Source organism: Zalophus californianus, chromosome 3 (assembly GCF_009762305.2).
Source record: "Zalophus californianus isolate mZalCal1 chromosome 3, mZalCal1.pri.v2, whole genome shotgun sequence".
NCBI lineage: Eukaryota > Metazoa > Chordata > Mammalia > Carnivora > Otariidae > Zalophus > Zalophus californianus.
Genome location: NC_045597.1, coordinates 37,470,625 through 37,476,359, shown reverse-complemented (window position 1 = coordinate 37,476,359; position 5,735 = coordinate 37,470,625). Strand labels below are relative to the sequence as shown.

The 5,735-nt window shown below is 47.3% G+C and overlaps 1 pseudogene; it reads right to left on the bottom strand.

The window, feature by feature from the left end:
- Positions 1–2,446: 2,446 nt before the first annotated feature.
- On the bottom strand, positions 2,447–4,503 carry LOC113920476 (annotated as a pseudogene).
- Positions 4,504–5,735: the final 1,232 nt, after the last annotated feature.

Below are 5,735 nucleotides of genomic sequence, written 5' to 3'. Positions count from 1 at the left end.
ATTCTCAGCTACCTGGCTGTGTTCTGGGAGGTACCACCTCTCTCCAATCTGACTACTCAAAAGTCAGTCCTCACTAACAGTCTGGGAGGGACCACTCAGGCTTGAAAAGGTAGCAGATATGGGACTGTCATCTTTTACACATTTTCTTTCTTGAATCTCTAATGGTCAGAGTGGTGAACAAAGGGAGAAGCCCATCAGGGATAAAAAGTATCAGCACTGCTTTCTGACAAGACTGTCCTGAGGGAACATGTAACAAGGTGAATGTAGATGGTGGAAAGTGGCCACGTACACAAATCCTTTCCAGTAGCGTTCACCCCACCAGAGACCCGTGCACCTCAACTTTGGAGGTTTTAACAATGTCAGGCTAGGGGGAGAGGCAGCGGCTCCAACAAGGACAGAGATTTGGTTCACCTATTTGTCTTAGTATAGATTTCCTAGTTTAGGAAGGATGAGAAAATATGCAAAAATGTCCTTCACGTGACTTGATTCCCTCAACCCAGTCCCCAGTCTACTCTGGGTGATGAAAGGTCAGGAATTCAACAAGCCCCAACTTTCTAGAACTCATATGCATTATCTAACAGGTGCTCTGGGTTTATTCTGCAAGAGACTATCTGGAGGGAAACTAAAGAATATGCTTGTTTAAAGACTTGATACTTCCTCCCCCAGTTCTAGCCCCTGCTTCCCAAATCTCTGGTCAGAATTATCCCCCAGAATATGGATACTTGCTGGGGAGAAACTCATTTTCCTGAAGTCACTTATCCAAAAGAGATGCGTGGCGATATGTATACAAAAGCAAAAATCGGGGCGCCTGGTTAAGCGACTGCCTTCGGCTCAGGTCATGATCCTGGAGTCCCAGGATTGAGTCCGGCATCTCCCTCTGACCCTCTCTCCTCTTATGCTCTCTCTCTCTCATTCTCTCAAATAAATAAATAGAATCTTAAGAAAAAAGCAAAAATATTAATGCACAAAAAGGCTTTTTGATTTCATTAAAACCACCTGCTTGTGAAATAGCCCCGGGATCCTGCCGAGTCCTACCAAGGGCAGTGTCAAGCCCCAGGCCAGGGACTCCCAGAGCTCAGCCAAGCAGGGTGAGATAGGGTGTTATTGAGGTGCCACCCTGTGAATATGTGGGATCTGAGGGCCCTGACCCTCAAGTCTTCTTTGGGCAAGACCCCCTCAAAAGTCAATGAAGAACCGAGACGACCAGCCCCAAAGACTGGGTAGATGCTTTCACCAGTCACCTAGGTAGGGCCTGAGCGAGCTGCTGTCCATTAGTGCTCCCTGGTGGGGACATAATGACAGATCAGGATAAATTCCCGCAGGTCAAAGGTGAACTGCCAAAGCTCCTGCCCAGTTAGCACAAAATAAACAACCGGCTATCTGACTGGGACAAACAGAATGCACATAGCCTCTACACACCACCAGTTCCTTGGGATTCTTTAATCATGAAAGGCTCACAGTCCACTACTCTCCCACCTCACGGGGTCTTCTCATCCGTACTACAGCCCAAACACACTTCTAGGTGGGAGACTGGATGTAAATTAAGGCAAGGCTGGGCTGTCAGAGACATCCCCACCTCTCCACCAGGACCCTCAAAGTCAATGGAGGTAGCCAGATGACAAGTGACTATATCACAGTGGTTCTCCATCCACTTTACCCCAAAGGGAAGGCCTGACATGCTGGGCTGTCACTCCATAAAATCATGTTTCTTTGGAATTGAGGAGAGAAGAGAAACCTCCCTTTCTGCCCATCCAGGCTGCCACTTCGGTTGGCACTGCACAATGACTCTTCTGACTGACAAGGATTCATCCCAAAGCTTGTTGACCCCAGTTTGGATCTAGCTGCCAAAAGATTTTCCTGTCCAATCAGCAGATTAGAGTCTTGGAACAAACAGGCCCCTCCAGCCCATCTGCCTATTCCCAGCTAAGGGCTGGGCCTGGAACCCGAGTTGAGCTGTCCTGCTGACTCGTCTTTTCTGAGTGACCACATTCCCAAAATCTCCCTCATAGCTGCTGTCCCAGGTGGAAATCTGGCAATAATACCCACAGTGAAAACCTCTCACCACCTCCTCTATTCAGTAAGGCTGTTGCTTGGGTTCTTAGCAGCCTAAAACCTATCAGTAACCTAAAACTGGAGAGGTTGGGGAAGGCGATCTAGTCGACACCAATTGCCTGACAAGATCCCCAAACCAGCCTCGAAAGAATAAAAGACACAGCCCTTGGTGGGCGAGAACAGGTAAGGAAGTAAACATGATAGGACTGTGGCTTCTCAAGAACAGTAACAGCTCATGTGCTCTTTCTTCTTTTTTCTCCCCTAAACACAAGACAGAACGGGATTCCTAGCAAGGCAAAATTTGAAACTTCGGCTAAAGAGAGAACGGACAGCCGTCAGAAAATCAACATCCTGGCTGCCACCTGGGAGCTCCCCTGGCTCTGCTGGGATCCAGTCAGCAGTCCAGGCTCTTTGCTGCCTCTTTGCAATGGACACAGTACAAAAAGGTCTGCTTAACGGTGAAGTCAAGCAGGTCCGTGCATGCGCACGTGCTTGCTCGTGGAGCTGTGGGGGCCGCAGACTGTGCAGCGGTACCTCACTGCCCCCAAGTGTGTCTCCAGGCAGCACTGGATGGCTGCATGGCCTTGGAAGTACTTGTGGCACCCCTTACACCTACACCTTCTCACCTGGGTATCCACCAGAGGTAGTTGAACTCGCCTGCATGGCCAAACCTTTTGCCACAGACCTTACAGCTGTGCTTGCTGTTCCCGGGCCGGCCCTGCAGAGCCAGGTCCTCACTCAGGGACTCCTTCGCTGGAAGCTTCCATTTCTGGACTGCTCGGTGCGATAGTCCCAAACCGGGCCTTTCCTCAAGGCCACCGTTGTATTCGTGCTGCTGACACAATAGCGATAGGCAGCCTCTGATTTGAAGCTCCAACCGCATAGGTGGCATGGGACTTCCGTTCTTCTAGGCTGTGGTGCACGGCCATTTGCTTCTCTAGGGGGTGCCAGGCCACAAAGCCATTCACACAGATGGGGCAAGAGAGGACTGAAGTGCCAAGGTGAAGACCATGTGCCATCTGTGGCTGCAGAGGTGAAGTGATGCTGGTCACAGATACCACAGTCTTGGCACCTTCCAAGTTTAGATGGTCAAGGATGTGGCTCTGGACCATGTGGAGATCTTTGGTCTGTGCCTTCCCACAGACAGTGCATTTCAACTCTGTGGAGGCTGCACCTGAAAACAAACCCAGATTCCCAGTCACGGGATCATTGGGGTGGACAGTGGTGTTGTTCTCAAATGTTCCATCCCGAGGGTGGAGGGTTAGCTGCCACTTCATAATGAACTTAGTTTCACATGTGTCGCAAGAGAAGAGGAAAATACCAATGTGGAATAGAGCATGGGTCATCTGGGAGTTTCGCTGCTAGCAGTGGGTCTCAAAGAACTTGTGGTTGTCTGTCAGCGGGTCCATGGGGTCCTGAGCATGCTGTCAGATCCAGTGAATGCTGTGTTCTAGAACTTACTTGAACACCTGGCAGGGCATGGCCTTATGGCGCAATTATCATTCTCTCCAAAAGTCAGCTCGTCTTCACTGGTATCTCTCAACTCATTCACCTCCTCAGCTATGCCTGTCTCCTGAGTGGGGTCTTCTAACTGCAAGTCATCATCCGCCGGGTTGATGATGAGCTGGAGCTCATCCATCTTCTCAAAGCCAGGATCTTTGGAGTGGTTTCTATTGCTCCCACGGGAATTGGTTCCCCTGGTGATGTCTATTTGCACTGTCAGGAGGAAAGAAACTATTTTTACTGAAGTCTCCACTGCTCTAAACTTTGTATGGAGGGCAGGAGCTGGGTCATCATCCTAGTAAAAGGCATGGAAGGAGCAGGGGCATCATGGTCTTCTGTCTTCGGTGGCAGTGGCTGTTGCAGCAGACACAAGCTATGGTTGGTGTCATTGGTAACATTTCTCTCTTCCTCTTTATAGCTTCCTCTAGCATCACTAGGTAACACCTAGTTCCTATCAGGACCAATGGGCTCCCCACCATCCCATTGTTCTTCAAGGGGATGAGTGGGTTCTGCTGAGTTACAACTCTGGGTACCACCGGTGCTGGTCCAGAGCATGGCCACAGCAGTGTTCTCCAGGCCAGGGAAGGTGGAGGGACAGACCTGGAAGAGATCCTCCACACCCAGACACTCAGTTACCTCTTAGATGACCCCAAAATTGATCGGGTCTGTCAAGGGCTCTGATGTGTAGACAAAGCTCAGAATCTTCTCAGTGTTGGCAGGGGTAATAAAGTCCACCACAGAGGTCCTGGTAGCATCAAGCCCAATATTCAGGAAAAGTTTCTGAAAGTATCTAGCCATACAAGCCCTCACAGCTTTGTGGGCCAGGAAGGAGACGCTCCCCACCACAATGGAAATATCACACATGGTTTCCCAGAGCTGGCACTTACTGAGTTCCTTCAGCAGGTTGTTGGGGTGGTTGTTGCTTTGCAGTTTGATCCTCATGCCCATTTTAGCAGCTCCTGTGAAGTGGCCCCCTAATCAGCACAGTTCATCTGCTCCTTGGGTGTGAGCACCATCGCTGCTGCCTCACATAAAAGCCCATCCTGACCAGGAGGGGGCGCCCCATATTGATTGTTTCTTAAGTGGTAACTGTATTTGTAACCAAAAGGTGCACTGCAAATATGATCTCCTTTCTTTTCTCCCCAGCACATTCATCTCTGGCCTGGACACTTGCAGGAACTTCCTAACACATCTTCCAGCTTTCTCTCTTATTCTATTTCAAACATCTCTGTGGCTGCCTAAGTGATCTTTTTTAAAATTAAAATAAAATAATATGACTTGTCTCCTTAAACATATTATCTTCTCTCAGCCCTTAGAATCAAAATTATTTCTACATATTCTATAGGATCTTATATGGCCTGAGCCCTATTTATCTTCACAGCGGCCTTTTCAACATCCTTTCCTTTTGTTCAATATACACTCATCACACGGGTCATTTTCAATTCTTTCTCAACTTAGAGAATTCCACCATGGAGGTTCTAAGGCTTTGAGTTGTTCTCCCCTCAGCCTTTTACATAGCATTAAAAAATTAAAAAAAATAAAATTAAAAATACACTTCATCTTTTTCTATAAATGTCATCTCTACAGAGATTATTTCTGTGACCATTCCATATGATACACAGCTCTTCCCATAACATCATGTTACTCTCTATTATAAAGACATTCCTTATTGCTTAAAGTATTATTAAATATTAACTACATATTAAGCTATTATTAATATTTGGTAACTATGTTATGTTAGATATTAACTATTTTGTTTCTATGATTTTTTTCTCTATTTTGAAGCAGACCAGCCAGATGTTTCTGCCCCTCTCTCACTCAGATATGCTTCTTCTTGTGAATGATGTAGAAAACAGGATCTCTCATTTGTTCTCTGGAAACCTGTTCCTTAAGAATTTTGTGAATAGAGAACAGAGACAGATGAGTGCCTCTGAGGAGAGAAAAGATTGAATAGGAGAATCGGTGGTGATTTATTCTAGATCTGATAGAGAATGGTGTTCCCATGAGAGTAATACCCATTACACCACTACCCTGCAGAGACCTGGGGCAGTGGTTTCAACTCCAGACAGATGATCTCATGGTGTGGTTTGAAATGTTCTAGAAAAGATTGGTGCATGTGAGGTTGCACATTAGCAGCACCATATCACAACCTCAAGGTATTACTGAGCATTGATAGTGAG